We start from the raw sequence: 17,968 nt of genomic DNA, 5'->3' as shown, positions 1-17,968 counted from the left end.
TTAAACAAGGGGCAAGACAGCATCTCTCTTTTTGGGCATGGGGCAGGCTCGGGGAGTATCCTGGCTTCACTTTGGCCTTCCAGTGGAAAGGCTCCGTCAGTGTCTGAGGCTGCCTCTCTCTGAGTCACACATCCCCTTAACAAACAACTCTCTAAAGTCTCCACCTCCTCTCTACCTCTCTTTCTCTCTTTTTACTTTTCCATCTCAAGTCTTTCATCGCTTCTGTTTCCATGAACGTCACACAAAGAGTGCCTGTCTGGCAGACAAACGATTTTTCTTCAACAAGCTCTTTTTATACCAACACTTTTCTTTCCTTTACATGTCTGTGAGCACAAACAATAATTAAAGTCACAATGTTAACGCTTTCACAGGCAGGGGGCTGATCGACACTTAAATCTGGATTTAAAGACAAAAATGGAGACATAACTTGCACCCTGATCTCTCACTGCCTGCTTCAGATTTATTATACCTGTGGAGAAGACTCTTAGACAGGTTCCCATAGAGTTAGCTTCATATAAACCTGTATCATTACTGTGAATAATTTAAAGTGAGAAACTCAGTTCTCACTTAAAGACCATCCTTACAGAAGACTAAAAAGGACTAATGGAGATCTAAAATTCACAACCCTGCCAAAAGAATCCAGAGCATTAACCCTCAAATCAAAGAGGCTGTTGATGCAAAATTAGAAGAACTTCCCGAGATGTTCTGTTCAACATAACGAGGCAGAAAACCCCAAAACACAATTCCTCCAAGAGGCACTGCAAGGAATAATTCAATGCAACATCAGAGAATCACAGCGGGACATTTTCAAGTTGCATGTTTTTTTCTAATCAGTCCATCCAAAACCCCAAAAATATCTCACCCAACCTGACTTATAAGGGTAAACTTAGAAAAGCTGAAAATATTCACAGAGCAATTTTTTCTGGAGCCTGATTTCCCTTATTTTCTAAAAGTTAGGCGATTAAAAAAATGAAGAACAGTACTTTAAAACAGTTTATCAAACTATTGATTTTTCCAGTTTCCAGCTCAGTGACATATTTCACACACTTTTGTGTCTTTGCTCTCATTAGTCAGGAAAAACTACTGGAAAAACTCCCTGCACTCAATGAGATTAAAACTAGTCATAAATGAGCTGCATCTTGCCAAGCAGCAACCTCCGGCTGCAAGAATTGAAGCCAATGCTTAAGTGTTAAAAGCTGCAGTTCATCGAGTGTCCGCTTGAGGCTGGCTCCAGAAGTACCAGAAAGCACATACACACCAATTAAAAAAAGCCGATCTTTACAGCAGAAATAAACATGTTTACAGTCTGGTACTAAAAAACGAGTGTAGTCTGGATAACTAATTTCTTGATCGGCGCACACTGTACAAGGGTGATTTTTTCATAATGCGGCAATTTCAAAGATATTAAGATTACGGGTTTTCTATTATGAGAGGCACAGCTGACTTGATTGACAGGCGGGAACACTGTAACTGTTGGCTAGGAGGCTCAAAGCCCGCCTCTTTACGTCGCAATCGCTTAACAGCAGTTAGTTTTAGGTCAGCATTTACAATATGGCTCCCGCTGACGATTAGCTTCAAAACAGCACTTCAGAAACAGATGGGTGACGTCACGGATACTACGTCCATTATTTCTACAGTTTATGGATGCAAAATAACAACACATTTTTGTAACTGCAGCAAACTAACAATGCAGTGAAGCTTTCAGCAGACAAACATTAGGGATCTGAATTCCGACTGCACTCATCAAGTGCACAGACAGGAGCAGGCATGACAGATTGTGATGCAACTCATCAGACAAGACAGGTACTGAGCAATGCGTTAGCAGTCAGCGCTCTCTCTCTCTCTCTCTCTCTCTCTCTCTCTCTCTCTCTCTCTCTCTCTCTCTCTCTCTCTCTCTCCTCTCTCTCTCCCTCTCTCCCTCTCCCTCTCCTCTCCCTCTCCCTCTCCCTCTCCCTCTCTCTCCCTCTCTCTCTCTCTCTCTCTCTCTCTCTCCCTCTCTCTCTCCCTCTCTCTCTCTCTCTCTCTCTCTCTCCCCCTCTCTCTCTCTCCCCCTCTCCCCCTCTCCCTCTCTCTCTCTCCCTCTCTCCCCCTCTCTCTCTCTCTCTCTCTCTCTCTCTCTCTCCCTCTCTCTCCCGCTCTCTCTCTCCCGCTCTCTCCCTCTCTCCCTCTCACTCTCCCTCTCCCTCTCTCTCTCTCTCCCTCTCCGTCCCTCTCTCTCTCTCTCCCTCTCTCTCTCTCCCCCTCTCTCCCCCTCTCCCTCTCTCTCTCTCCCTCTCCCTCTCTCCCCCTCTCTCCCCCCCTCTCTCTCTCTCTCTCTCTCTCTCTCTCCCCCTCTCTCTCTCTCTCTCTCTCCACCTCCCTCCCTCTCTCTCTCTCTCTCTCTCTCTCTCCCTCCCTCTCTCTCTCTGCCCTCTCGACATTCCAAGCAGGGAATTTGGCAAAAAGGCGTGTTTGTTGCTCAATCTTGAGTTTTTATGTCTTCCTCAGGAACGACTCACTTGCTGCCTTCCAGAGAAAAAAGGGAGCAGTGACCAGGAAAAACTTCATGAGGAAACAAGTATCTTGTTGGAGGGTACTCGGATAAAACTTTTGAAGCAGGCTAGTAGGAAGAGTGCATCCAACCCAGTTTGAAAACCTGAGGAACCGCCCACACATCCAGTCCTGCACTCACACAACAGCTTCTCTTTCTCTTCTTTTATCACATTGCTTCCGTGTATGTTTCATGTCTTTGTTAGTTCTCTTATAGTGTGAATAAAGAAGATGAGAAAAGGGTGATTTGTCGAACTGTCGACAGAAGCATTAATCTTTCATGTGACACAGTAACGCAGTCATTGTTGTCCTTGAGTCGACAGCAGCTACATTTCTAAAGCTGCTCTCCTTGTGTTCTCTCCTATTCACACATGAGAAATGAGTAAGGTCTACTGTATAGAGAGCAAGTTATTATAGCAGATTACTACACAGCTGTACAGTGTAAAACTCTTAATTCTGATTGGCCAATACTCCATAGCAACTGTCTGTTATTTCTCAATAGCAGACTGTTGTCATGAAGAACACATGGTCACTATGGATGTGACTCTAATGACAGACTGATTTAATATGCATCCCTAGCAACATTGTGCCCTTCATAGAAACAATCTGCCACCCAGAAACACCAAACCGTTGCTGTGGAGTAAAGTTGCTGTCAAATGTTGCTCTGTAGTAGCTAATCAAGTGATAACACAGCCCTGTGAAAATCATTATGATGAAATGCTGAATAAAATAATCAAATACTGTATCAAAACAGTCTGATCTGCTCTGTAAAAAGTGAAGATAAATAATTGTGTTTTCTCTTTGTTATTTTGTTTTTTTCAAAGAGAAGTTAAAGTCTCTTCCCGTCTACACACACAACACAGACTTTAAAGGCAAACAACGATGGCTCAGTGAGACTTTGTTTTGCTTACTATGCAAATTTCTTATCATGATGACCACAACAGCCTGTAGTCTTATGTAAATTAAATGTATTAACTTTACATAAAGCGCAGGAAATGTAGAATAAACACTGACGGGTCACACAATGTGCTGTCTGCGATGTGTTGGGTGGGTCTACGCAGAATAAACCACGGCAGAGGGAGGATCAAAGGCTTGTCTAATTACTTCAATCAGTTAAATGAGGAAGCTACCGTCCCAGGAGGCAACTGCAGAAACTGTCTGAGAAGAGTTTTACATACAGATGAGTAATCCTCGACTACTGTGTGTTTTTGAAAGAGATGTTGTCATGTCACGGGGAAAAATGTCACCCCTGGGGCCAAATCCGTTTTCACAAGTCCCTTTCTTATTTCAGTTTCACAATGAGTAATGTACAGAGTGCAGCTTTAATCTATGGTTAAAGGTTACTCACTAACCACAGGACTGAAATACAACTCGGAAGTTTCTGCATTTATCTTTGTTTTCATACTTGTACTTCACTTCAAATCAAAATGAAATATTGCACATTTTCTAAATTACATCTATGAAATGGCAAAAGTTAAATCTAAACATGTAAGAGACTATGAATAATATATTTGCTTTACAGAAACTTCAGAAAATATTTTTCAATTAAAGCTCTATGGGATTTGTTTTATCCCTCTTGGACACTTTGATAACTTTTATTTAGTCTCTGGATCTAAAAACGATTTGATGTGCTCTGACAAAATTTACTAAACACTCACAGTTAATTAAAGTTTGACTGATCAGACACAGTCATAGACTGTATAAAATATGGACTGTTTTGAGGCCAATCGTCGGCGGTAGCCATATTGCTGCTGTTGAGCAATTGAGACGTAAAGAGGCGGGCTTTGAGCCTCCTAGCCAACAGCTACAGTGTTCCCGCCTGTCAAACAAGTCAGCTGTGCCTCTCATTGAAAGACTTGTAATCTCAATATCTTCAAAATTGCAGCGTTAGAAAAAAATTCACCTCCCGTACAGTGTTAGCCGATCGAGAAATGAGCTATCCAGTCTACCCTCGTCTTTTGTACCAGGCTGTAAACATGTTTATTTCTGCTGTAAAGATCGGGTTTTTTGAATGAGTGTGTATGTGGTTTCCGGTACTTTCAGAGCCTGCCTAAAGCGAATCCTCGATGAACTGCAGTTTTTAGCACTTCTGCATTGAACTCCTATTTTTGCCGCAAGCAGTCACAGCCAGCTAAAACTCCTCTTCCATTATCATGCAGCTGTCAAAAAATATCACATTAGGAATTGACAGGGAAGAACCTTTAGGACTTTTACCTTTAATAACATTTTGTAGTATAACTGATACTTAACCACATGAGTGCTTCTTCAGCACTCGTGGAGATGCTATAATCCGTATTAATTCAAGTCCATCTTGAAACATCAAAATGTCTCTAATGAAAGATGTGACAGATGTGAAAGTCTTTTCATCTAAAAATCAACTACAGCACTAATTTTCCTCTTTTTTGTCATCCTGGTGTTTCATTGCTGAGCTGCAGTAGAGGGATTTCAAACTATAAAGCATGTAAATTAAGAACATTACTACTTAAACTGAGTAGCAGAAAGCACTACCACCTTTTTATAACTTCAGATTCACATTTTTTACATTTAGCTACAGAATAAGAGACATTTGTCCTCCATCACTTACACTGACATCCTCTTGAATGGATGTGTCAGCAGTGTGTGGACCGGAGGAAACATAACACAGAGGGACTAGTGACTGTTTAAATGTCCAAACTTTACACTGTATATTTACTAAAGGGACAAAAAACTGCTTTAAGAGGTCACTCCAATTGCAGTAAACACAAGCTAAAAACTGAAAATGAAAAACTTCTTTAAAATTTTTTTGATGAAAGAAGGACTTGATTCATATTTAGCCAGGCACAGAGGTGGAGAATAATAACAGGTGTTTTCCTTTGGTAGAATAAATATAGAACAGTGCTTATAATAGGCTACTCAAAACTTGTTACATTCAAAGTTCTACTACGTACAAAAGTATTGGCATCGAAATACACTTTAAGTTCCAAAGTTCTGACACATAATTTAACAGGATGGTCCACTTTGGAACAAAAGAATAGTATATTTAACTTTAGTATTATAATAAGTGATAAGTTGGTTCATAAATACATTTGTTTTTGCATTCTAGGCTACTTCTAATTAACTGTTGTATTGCTAAGTGGCAAGTCTTATCTTAACCTTTGTCTATAAAGTATTTGTTGTATTTTTATCATCTAGAGAAATCCAGTAGATCCATGTAAGCTTTTGAGTTGTACTGAAGTAAAAGTATTAACCCTCCTGTTATGTTCGTTGCTCTGGATCAGCAATAATGTTCCTGGGTCAGTTTGACCCGGGGCATATTATTAGAATCCCAAAAAATCCCAATACACATTTTTTTAAATCTATTTTTTAACTCCATTACTAACCATTTAAATCAAGGTTTAGTCCATTGGTGTTCTTTAATCCTCACAGATCATGGTTCCATGAGGATAACTCACTCGTTTTTAATTCAAATTAATGTTACCACTTTTTTTAATGTACATTGGAAAGCCCTAAATACAAATACAATAGTTTTACATGACATAGATTTTTGTTTATTTTATTTAAAATTTTGAATTTATTTTTTTTATGAAGTGATGTTGATACATTAACATGATACCTTTTCTGTCACTGCCCAGATTTTTATGCTGCAGTTAGCTGGTTTGGAAGGCATATCAAGATTCCAGATTCAAAAGGTTTTTATAGTCAATTTTCACTGTCTATACGAGACATGCAGGAAAAACAAGATGCTGTTTCTCTCTTCCAGCATTTAAATATCTAAAATTTAAATATAAAATACAGTTTTATAAAAACAGCCTATGTACACAGTGCAGGTAGTGCAGTGACAGTTTAAAAATGGACAATGAAAATGAAAATAGATAATATTGCCTAACATAGACTTTGAAAAGAGTTCATTTGCACAACATAACAGGAGGGTTAAGTAGAAGATTTTTTTAATAAAAAGTCATGTTATATTCAATTACCTTAAAATGTACATCTGGCCCCTCAGCTGCATTGTCTCTATTGTGCTGCTGCTGTCCAGCTGTACCTCTCTGGCGCCCCCTGTCGTTCCTTCTGCACAGACAAACGGACACACAGACATCAAGTCATTCGCAGATTCAGGACCGCATTTCTGGGACTGCATTTCTGGGACCTTTGCTGTTTGCGACGGCACCCCCTAGTGCTCGGAAAGGATGGCATTTCAGTGCCTTAGGTAAACAAAAACATGTGTCGCCACAACACAGTGGTCCTAGAATCACGGTCCTGAAACTGCAGCCTCAGACTCTGCAGACACATAGTATTGGCATTCAGGAGCACAGGCCGTACACTGTATGGCCCAGACAAGCTGCGAAGCGCCCTCCCCTGGCTGACTCACTGAATGGAAACTGGTGGGAAGAACTGAACAGGGGTCATAGAGTTCACAAATCGGTTCAACAGTCTTTCTGCACGTCTCCCTTTACGATATATCAACTAGAAGCACGAAATATGCAGATTATAAATATTGCAGTGCTGCGAAGCTTCACTCCAGTCTTACCTTCTGCCTTTGCAAAGGAAGTGAGATTCTCTGCACTCGGTTTAAATTCTGTCCCCTCTTTCCACGGTCCTCATTGACCTTTCTAAATGTCGTCAGTCGAGTTAAACATGATATTATCCTCTGGGTCAGTTTCTCTGTTCAGAAAGGGGGGAGAAAAAGTCGGTGAGGGGAACTCCTCCGTGCCAGCAACCAGTAGCCACCTGCAAATCAACACACTTGATTAGGCTGTCAATCTCTGCTAATTACAATGCAGCCCACCGGCGCCACCTGGCGGATATCACTGATGCCGCTTGTTTGGGTTATTTTCAGTTGGTGTGGGTTTCTAAAGACAGATAAGATCAGTATACTTTATTTGATCCCCCATTGGGGGAAATATTTTGTTACAATAGCTTACAAAACAGGACAAGGGGAATACAACAAAGTACTTACATAGTTAAAAATATAATAATAATAATAATAATAATAATAATAATAATAATAATAATACATTTTATTTGGAGGCATCTTTCAAGTCACCCAAGGTCACCTTACAGGGATTAAAATAAAAACATTCATCATTAAAACATCATTAAAACAAACAGACTAAATAATAATATAAAAATAAATACAAAATAAATAAATAAATAGCAATGATAAAATAAAATATGCCAAATATTACAGATATATATATATACACTATGTTGTTACGCCCCGGCCCTGTGGGCCTAACAATGATCCAACACATGACCCCTAGAAACCACAAACACCTTTTAACACTTAACAAAAGGAAATTTAATATAAATCCACAAAAAGGGTTAAACAATTCAACAAAGATAAACTACATTCTGACAGGACAGGACACAACACAACAAAAACACACACAAATCCCCTGAAGGAGAGGCAGCCAGATAGCAGTCCCCAACTCAACTGCCTCCCACTGACTGCAGGCAGCAGCAAACTTTAAAAGGCCCACAGCCAGGTGAACCTTGTTGCCTCAATCAAGAAGCTCCTGCAGAAGGTGATCAAGGGGGAGGGACACAGAACAAGACATACAGCCATAAATATGTACACTTCTATCTTATGAATAGATAGTGAGGTAAGTTATTGCACAGATACAATTGCACCAGGTTATTAAAAAACATACACAGTATGAGAAACACAATGCAATTCAGATGTGGATGGATACAATTGTTTGTCGGTCTGAATTGTAAACAGTGACCCGGGAAGATAAGGACATCTTGCCATGTAACTGCCCTGTAGTGAAATGAAGAGGAGAGTCTTACTACTTAGATACTATTTATCCTAAATAGTCTGATTGCAGATCGGATGAAGGACCTGAGGTAGCGCTCCGTCCTGCAGGGTGGGTGTCTCAGGGACCCAACTGTCTCATGCAAGGGGTGAGAGGGATTTTCCATGATCGATGTCGGCTTGGCTCATGTCCTCCTCTCACCCACCTCCTCTATGGAGTCCAGAGGACAGCCCAGGACAGAACTGGCCCTCCTGACCAGTCTGTTCAGTCGTTTCCTGTCCCTTTCTGTGCTCCCTGCTCCCCAGAAGACCACTGCATAGAAGAATGCAGACACTACCACAGCAAAGAAGAAAGCCTGTACAATCTCAATAAAGTAAATAAATTAATAAAAAATAAATCATTGTTACCTTATGGTTTCAGGAGATTCAATTAATTGTCACAATCATAATTCAAGTCATTGTCTTATTTTTTAAAGCAGCAGCAGCAGCAACACTTTACACCTCAGATACCTGCTATCAGGATCAATACACGTGGCTCCCAATGCCTTGGAGTGAATACAATAACAGCTGTGTAAATTTCGCTCCGGAGCCCTCAGAGAGCCCTGGGGGGCCCTTGAGACTACATGGACCCCACTTTTTTTTGCTTCTTATTTTTGGCAAGGATTGATACACTGACCTGAGCCGCAGTTTCACATGAATTGATAATTTAATTAAACTGGCAGCCAGGATTGCATACAACCATTCCTCGAGGCAACTGTACCAGCATGAGTGCCACTATCAAGCTGTACAGATGGCCCGGTTGAATAGTGCAGTCACTTTAATTCCCTGTGATCCCAAACTCATTCAATAACACAAATCAAAAAAAATAAGAAATTAAAACTACTGAAGGGTGCTACTGGAGATATCTTACAGAGCTCTTCCTGGGCATGCTTATCATTATGTAACAGCTGAACATGAATTTTACATGACCTATGTTACCGAGCTGTAAATGGTTTGTTTACATTCATAATGTTCGTAAATGATGGAGCAGGACTGAGGGTCATTTGAAAGCATCATGATCTTGGAGAAATTATGGGCCCAGTAAGTCACCCCGCCTGCTGCGATTGTGCCTACTGTGGCACTAAAACTACACCTTCAGGGCAGGATTAGTTTGTCATGTGCAACTCAGAAATGATTGTATAATCCAACTCACAAAGATACACATATTTTTTTTTCACACTGTGGTACAAAACTGTACTGTAAAAAGAAATCTTTGAGGAACACGTGGTGCTCTCAGGGCACATTTGTCAATGTAAAATGGGTGTGAAGAGAAAAAAAAAGATGTTTCTGACAATGATAAAAGTAATGTGCTCCGAAAGATCAACCTCTCAATAAGAAATAAAGCAGGGGAAGTAATTGGACAATTTAGAAGAGGTGACAAAAAATCTAAAATACAAATAAAGGTGCTGGTAACATTTATGAGTGAAAAGACCCAAAAACCAAAATAAAAGTGATCATTATGCTTTCAGAGAGCAAGGTTATCTGCTTTCCAGTTAATATCAGCTTTTGAATGTTGTAACTGGTCATGCTGGAGCTAATTTTATTTATTAAGTTAGTTCAATTTAATGTACTTTGGTTCAATTTATTCAAGGGGTTATCAGGGACAGAATGAGAAGTAGAGGCAGTGTGGTAAAAAGTTAAAGTCTTATTATTAGAATGTTTTGGTTTTTTTTCCCTTTTTGATTTCCAAATCGGAAAGAAATTGATTGAATGAAGATTTTGTTTCTTTGAGTCGATTGTTCTTTCATCCATCTGTCTTGTGATTGATCCCAAACTCTCAGCACAAGTTTATGTCTGGAACAGAGCCCTTCAACACAAGATAAACAACAGTGATCAAAAAATCAACATACATGGACCTTTGTACTTTCAGCCTGTTGTATAAGTCATTGAGAGACATTTGTCTGTTGTCAGTAGAAGAAGATATACTATATTAATCCTAAGGGAGAAATGTAATGTTTGATATAAAACATATATCACACATATAAACCGGATATGCACACACAGGATCTTTTACACCCACTGATGGAGAGATGCACAAATGAGGTGGCTGCACACAAACTGCTCCACAAGCAGTTGGGGGTTCTGTGCTTCACTTAAGAAAGGGAACTACTACCTTTCCAGCAACCAGCAACACCAGAAGTTGAAACTCTCACCCTCCAGATCCTAAGCCTAATCCATACAGACTGAGCCTCTGCCGCCCCAAGTCTGATAACTTGCTCTTGTTGACCCAATCCATTTGCCTGGAAAAAAATTAGACAACATTTATTCCCCAAGAGTTCTTCTTTGTGTCTGTGCTGCTTTCTAGGGAGGACATGTGAGACAAACAAGCAAACAAACAAAGACAAAAAAAGAGAATATTCAAACAAATCAAACTGTTCTTACATGATGTCTGTGCATGATTCCTGGTGTCCATATTTCTATTTCAGCAAACAGGAGATCAGTCAAATAACTTGTAGTACTGCAGAGTGTTGCACACTGATACTGAATGCCGCTCTCAAATGCAGCATTCCTGACAAGTTTAGAAAGTTTATTGTCCTGTGCATGGGAAATTGGTTCAAATCTTCAAACAGACATAGCCACTGTCAAGCAGGTTAATGTTGTTACAGCCATCAGATAAATGAAGAAGAGAGCACCCAAATACCACCACGCTAAAAGAAAAAGAAAAGCATCAAAATGAAAGTCCTCTGTGGTTAACTTTCCCTTCTACTTGGGTAAAAGTTTAAAATACAGGCTCTAAATGAGTCAGAAGCTGAGACGCCAGCTTGTTTTAATATTGAATAACATGCATGAATTTATTGATATGTCAACAACATTTTAACTTTTGGCAAAAGTGGATCTTTTACCTACTGTTAACTGTTTGCTTTCACTTTGAACAATGTGTCAGATTAAACTGGTGCTAAATTTTGACTTTAAAATTAATCGGCGAACAAAGAGCAATCAAACAAATGTTGTGGGAGAAAAGACACAATGATTCAATCTGAAATGTGATGGAGTGGAGGTGAAAGTGAGTCTGAAAGGAAATAATGAAGTAGGAAATAAACATAACTTAAAAACAGTACTTGAATAAATGTGTTAAGCTGCTTTCCATCACTGTTATTATGCTCGGTAAAATATAAACACTCAAGTCAAGAAGATTTGTGGTTGTGTTGCTCTGGTGAAAATGTCTGTACTACTTTCAGTTTCTGATTGTGTGTCTGAAGTGACATAAATGGCTATCTTCTGATGGCTTATCTATTTAGCTCTTTATTAAAAAACACCACGGTGCATTCGACTTCTGCAATCAGGTGTGAGAGGGTTAAGTTGTAACAAGCCATCATAATTCAGTGACAGCATTCAAATGTGACCCAATCAGTCATTTTCCAGTGTGATACAGATCCTGTGACTTAATCCCTCAGCGGATTAAAAAATGCAGACTTACATTGTGTACAGTAAAAGCAAATCTCTGAATCAGCTGACTGTCTGCATTACAGACTACATAATGAGAAGAAATACCAGAGAGAGAAAGTGAAGGCCCAGCAGGACTCCTGAGTTCAAAGCCCTCTGTGACGTGTGTGAGATCACCAGCATACGGGAAGCAAGTGGTGGTGAGGTGAGCCTTACTCATCACTAGGCGTGTCACTGGCTCTACAGCATCAATATGATTAGAGAGGCGGGGGTGAGGTGGGGTGGGATGAGGAGTGGGGGAAGAGAGTGAGAGAAGAGAGATGACCTAATACCCGTAAAAAGCAATGAAGTCATCCTACCTGACTCATATTCCCAGCTGACAGCAGCTCTCCCAATCACAACATCCCAGTGCATGCATGTGTGTGTGTGTTTGTTGATAAGAGGGTGAGGTGAGAATGTATGTGTGCCCATGTTTGTGTGTGTGTGTGTGTGTGTATGTGTTGGGGTCAGCATCCTCATCTGCAAGTGAGTACGTCATAGCAAGGGTGAAGATGCTGAACTTGCCTCTTTTTGCCAACACGGTGAAAAAGTGTTAAAAGATGTTCGAAAAAAAAACGTCCTGACATGTTTTGTCACACCAAATGATTTGCAGCGAGTATCACACATGAGCAGCATGGGTGTAAATCACAAGTTTCATCAGTATGATATGATATCATGTCTTTTAGAAAATAACTGAGTTTTGCTAAAGTCTGTAAAGCTGTGAACACGTACTGGGTCAATGTGAGATGATATCACAGGCCTATATTTATCTACCATAGCTACCAGATTGTCTGAAAAGACTTGAATTATTGAGACTCTCCAGACATTAAAAAATTATGATATTTTAATTTAAAGATAAAGAGTAACTGCATACAGATGGATATAGTGACCGGTGTAACTTGATGAAAAATCCAGGAGTATATTTTTAACAATTAGTGTCTGTATGTCATTAAATCAGTTTGTCCAACTATTATCTGCTTATCACTACAGCCCTACTACACAGTGAGGCGGGAATAATAAGAAGTCTGACAGACACTAACACTGATGACTAATGATCTATTTATCAAGCCAATTTGTTAAACGTTCAGTGGTTGCTCAAATGTGAAAATTTCAGCTTTATTTTGTTTAATTTTAAAGGAACAGTCCGTAGAAACGGGAATATTCAGTGATAGCTAGCAGTGAGATTCTAGACTGAAATGCTTCCTTGCTCACCCCCCCTGTTCATGAAGCTATGGTGGCCTTCAAGGACAAGAAGCTCTTGTAATGCATGAGAGGTATAAGCCAAAGACTGTATAAATAATGGACGTAGTATCCATGACGTCACCCATCTGTTCGTGAGCGCTGTTTTGAGGCCAATCGTCGGCGACAGCCATACTGGTAATGCGGAACTCAACCAGTCAAAGTATGACGTAAAGAGGCGGAATTTGAGCCTCCTCGCCAACAGCTTTATGTTCCCGCCTGTGCGCCAAGTCAGTCATGTCCTAAATTGGGCAAAAACTCGTCATCTTAATATCTTCTGAACTGTCGCATTAGAGAAAACATCACCCCCGTACAGTGTGTTGATAGAGAAAGTAACTACTTAGAGCCAAGCCGTTTTTTAAACCAGGCAGTAAACATGTTTATTAATGCTGCAAATATCGTCTTTTTTGAATGGGTGTGTATGTGGTTTCCGGTGTTTCTGCAGCCAGCCTCAAGTGGATGCTCGATGAATTGCAGTCAGTAACACTTCCGCATGGGCTTCATATTTTGAGACCGGAGGTTGCCGCTTGGTATAACGCTCTATTTGTCAAGTTTTAACCATCAAATATGTTGATCTATACAAATTATTTTGGGAACAACAACCACCACTCTCTTCTTCTTCTTCTTCTTCTTCTTCTCCTTCTTCTTCATTGTTGTACACCTTCTGTATTTCCAGCGGCTACTCACTGAATACAAATACTCTTATGTTTATCCGTTCTTTGCTACTGTAGAAACATGGTGGTGCAATATGGCGGCATCCATGGAAGGGGACCTGCTCTCATGTAGATCTAAAAGGCTCATTTGAAGTTACCAAAATAAAAAATATTTCTATATTCAGGCAATTATTTATTAATATAAACACACATGAATGTTACATTCTTTTTCTACATGATCTGTTCTGCTAAATGCCGCTAAATATTACCCACTGTACCTTTAAGTGACTTTATTTAGACTTTAAGGGTCAGTAATGAAAGAAGTGTCCAGATTTATCACTAAAAACAGCTGAATTTGTATATGAGGCAACACCTTCAGCTTTCTCACTCAGACGGTAAGTCAAATTCTTAAGAGTGTGTCTGTGTGTCAGATTACTCACTGAACAAATCCCAGAGAAGTGGAAAAGGGGAATCGGCATCCCCGATTGGACTGACTCCAGGGTGGAATATAAAAGTTAATAAGAGCTGATTCACATTTGAATCAGATGATTTTTATGATTGTTTTTGCTTTTCGTGAACTCATCTGGAATGACTCATCTCTTCACAGAGTCTCTATGTCAAGACTTGTCTTAAATTATTCAAAGAAAGTCTGGTTTTGAATCTGTAAGAATACCATACACACAGAGCTTCCCCTTATTTTGTGATACAAGTGGAGCTCAGTGAAGTGTTTTTTTGCTGACTTAATCCAGAGTTTGGGACAAGAAGGCCTCATTATCTGGGCCCCATCATGGCGGTCGACTGCAAACAAAGACGAAGAGATTTTACATGAGGTTTAAAAACACTCAGCTTCTGTCAGTAAGATGAGGTTTTACATTTTAATTGCACTCCACCACCACTACTTCTCCAGCTTGTTTTCTCTCTGGTTTATAAACTCGTGTTGCTTGTTGTGTTATGTCTGTTTTTATTGTAACATCATGATGTTCAGTCTGTCTTTGAGTATCCATGGTGCTGCTGCAGCCTCATAAGGGAAAACAACCCAGAAGTGGGAAAAAGGGTACAACAAACAAAAAAGCAAATGTGCCTCCAAATAAAGAATTAAAAAGTAAAATACAGAATGGGAAAACCCCTCACTCACACACACACACACACACACACACACACACACAGAGTGGCCTCTGCTTTCTGTGGATGTTTGTTCAGCTGATGGACTTCAGGGCTGCCGTCAGCCTACGAGCACAGGATGTAGTATCATTTGCATGAGGTCTTACATCATCCCTGAGAGCCCGTTCACTGTGGCATCAGCACGTGGTGCTTAGCCAACATATCCCTTTGTGCTCGCAAAAGCCTCATTCAAGTGACAGCGGGGCACCAGAAAAGTCTTGAAAAGGACATCTGGCCGTTGAAGTCAAAGGGATGTCCTTTAGGGATTCTCAGACATGTCTTTACAGCCCATTAAGCCAGTCTTCTCTGAAAGACAAGATACTGTCCATATAGGTGAGAGATATATTTGCATGAGCTCTTGGATAAATAGGTTGGTGTGTGTTTCTGCACCAGAGTAAACCACAGCACGTCCCGCTTGATGCCAGTCAGCCTTTCAACAGGGGGGAAAAAAAGAGAAACAGCACCACTGTGACGACCAGATGGTCAAGATCATTGAGTTTTTTATGTGCAAGTAACATGACCTCAGCACTCTGGGTTTCACAAGTATCCTGTAGCCAACACACACACACTTAAACACACACATATACACACAGTGACATGAGTGTATGAATAACAATAGCCTCAAGCTTCGGGCAAAGAGGGTCTGAATGAAAACCAGACCTGCTGAGGTCCATTCAGATCCAGAGAAGGTTTAGTTCAGGGTCACAAAGGTCACGACAGCATCACCCATCAGACCTCCAACAGGCCACACCAAACTCACAGAGACGGGTGTGTCGAAACATGATCCCAGATCCATTCTTGCTATTGATTGGGGCTCTGGACTCCCAGCAGACCCCTTTTAATGGAGCCAGACGACCTCTTGGACACACTGGCACACTCAGAGCACTACGGAGGGACCGGCTCTTGTGTGGTGCTTGTCCACATTTCATCCACCGAATCCTCTTGCCCTCCTCTATTCTGGGAAGGGTGGGGATTGGGGGCAAACACCCCTCTGGGCCCACCCTCTAGTCCTTCATGCATCACGCCATCCTGCTCTTGTCCTGCTCACTGCTTTTTTATCCATGTTATTGGGTGGAGAGGGGATGTTTTAATCCTGGACTAATAGCAGGAGTCTCCCTGAGAGTCCTCATCTGCAACACACCCTCAGGGAACGAACCCTGTCCTGATTGGCACCCAGAGAGCGCGTCTAGACTGTGATTATGCATGTAAATACACCTGCTCTATCTTTCTGGTACCATTTTATCACAGCTTTCGTATTGTTGCTGTACTCAGACCTGATGTTTGGAAAAATTATTGTTGCTCCCCACTACGTGTTATTAAAAGCAGAAGGCGTTCTCACCAGAAATGCTAAAATATTCATGCTAAATCTCTCTAAGAGTCACATGCCACGCACAGTCTGTCATATAAGCCCAAATGGAAGATGGTGTGTGTGTGTTTTTATTTTTATAGTGTGGGAAAACACCACATATGATGGAGGAGGATCAACTGAATTTAACGGATGGAGTGGGACTGCAAAAGTAATCTATGAGGTGAAAGCAACACCTCCCCTGGGTAAACAACGCACAGGAGATTTTCCTGAAATTTCATCCAGCTGCAATTCATCAGTCTTCAGTGTTTCCCTAAATATGCATGCAACATATACCTCTATTTTCCTGGTGGGGTGGAGGATGAAGTGGAGGATGAAGTGGTGGAGCGTCTTTTTGTTTCCTGCAAGTAAAACGTCCCAAGAGATTGTCTTGTCATTCAGGTATACGTCTTACGCAACACACACTCCCTGTACATCCCAGCATGCATATGCACAGATGGTACTAACAGGCTAAGCTCCAGTTAGACTGACACTTTGAAGAAGCTAAAAACATGGACATCAGTTACTGCTTATGCAATTTATAAAGCAGTTTTAAGATGTCCTCATAGCTTCATTTGTGATGGGGACACGTGTGTAGTATTAATTTACAACTCAGTAAAAAATTAACTGTGTCATGTGAGACATCTTTACACTTTTTTTTGGGTTTGGAATTATTTCTTATTGTGAATTTCCAGATTGCAATGATAACCAGGAGAAGTTGCAGGTACTTTGTTGCCTGTTTGAAACCCCAAAAAATCTCCATAAAAAAGGCAAAATGACCCAACTACACTGGTTTATTTAATATATTTTTTCATCAATGTTAAAATGATTGAGCTTTTATTGCTGCAGTTTGAGTCTTTGTGTTGTACTACAACCATGCTGTCAGGCGTGGCTTCTGTCGAGGACATCTTGGGGAGTCTGTGCGCGAAACGAACGGCGCGGTTCTTTGTTCACCGGGCTGCTGCTGCAAAACCCTCGTGTGTGTGTGTGTGTGTGTGTGTATATATGTGTGTGTGTTTTAACGGGAAATGTGCGAGGGCTTTTCTGATGTTCCCCCGCTGCATAGGGTCTGCAACGCCTGTCTGACAACTCCCTTTCTCTTCTCCTCCTCGTATACAGCCCCCCCTCCGCCCCCCTCTTCCAGACACTCTTTCCCTCCTATACATAACATCCTCATGCGCAACGGCGCCGGAGACAACAACGCGGTGACCTGCCGCAAAGCACGGCTCCATGGAAGGTGGGCGGACCCCCCTCTCCAAAATATCACAACTCATTTACTCTCAAATAAAATCCTGCCACAAAGTCCACGATCCCCCCCTCATTATATACACGATCTGCTTGTTTTTATCTCTAAACGGTGAAGTTGACATCATCCTTTCAGCAGCAGTGGATGACCATGTGCGCACTGTACTTGCACCTTTTGATACGCAACTGTTTACATCCTGGATGGCTGATCTTACATAAGTCGCAGAACTGCGGGGTTTTCAGTTCTGCAGCTCCGCAGCTCTGACCGAGTAGTGTGGTGTAGAGGAACTGAACGATGAGGTCTTCTTTTCTATAGGTGGACTGAAGGGAAAGCTGGATTTGAGATGCCACGGGCTCGGGAACCTGAGACGGAATGGTACAACGGGAGGGCGGCTCGTTTTGTCTCGGCGAGGAGGAGAGCTGTGTAAACCAGACTGGGTGGAGCAAACACATCGCCCGCCCCATCTATCGTGCAGACGGCCTTGTGTCCCGTTTGCCTGGAGCTCGGAGAGAGACTACTGTACTGAAAGTCTGGCGGATAGAGAGAGAGGGGGGCCGGTCTATGGGAGGGACTAGCGCAAAGGGGGGAATTGGAAGGAG

At 41.2% G+C, this 17,968-nt stretch overlaps 1 protein-coding gene across 7 annotated transcripts in view; it reads right to left on the bottom strand.

The window, feature by feature from the left end:
- The window catches only part of LOC117822637 (lamin-A-like), a 46,163-nt gene extending 38,248 nt beyond the window's left edge, over positions 1-7,915 (bottom strand). For 2 of the 7 annotated variants that reach the window (XM_034697484.1, XM_034697482.1), the window contains exons 1-2: positions 7,037-7,283; positions 6,486-6,576 (exon numbers count right to left, since the gene is read on the bottom strand). The gene's annotated coding sequence lies outside the window, so the exon portion shown is untranslated. Of the gene's footprint in view, positions 1-6,485; positions 6,577-7,036; positions 7,470-7,523; positions 7,541-7,897 lie in introns of those variants that run through there. The other 5 variants (XM_034697486.1, XM_034697485.1, XM_034697480.1 and 2 more) reach the window with 5 other exon arrangements.
- Positions 7,916-17,968: the final 10,053 nt, after the last annotated feature.

The sequence above is a fragment of the Notolabrus celidotus genome, chromosome 12 (assembly GCF_009762535.1).
Source record: "Notolabrus celidotus isolate fNotCel1 chromosome 12, fNotCel1.pri, whole genome shotgun sequence".
In the NCBI taxonomy this organism is placed as follows: domain Eukaryota; kingdom Metazoa; phylum Chordata; class Actinopteri; order Labriformes; family Labridae; genus Notolabrus; species Notolabrus celidotus.
The sequence above is the reverse complement of the archived record's forward strand: the minus strand, read 5'-3'. Positions and strand labels throughout refer to the sequence as shown.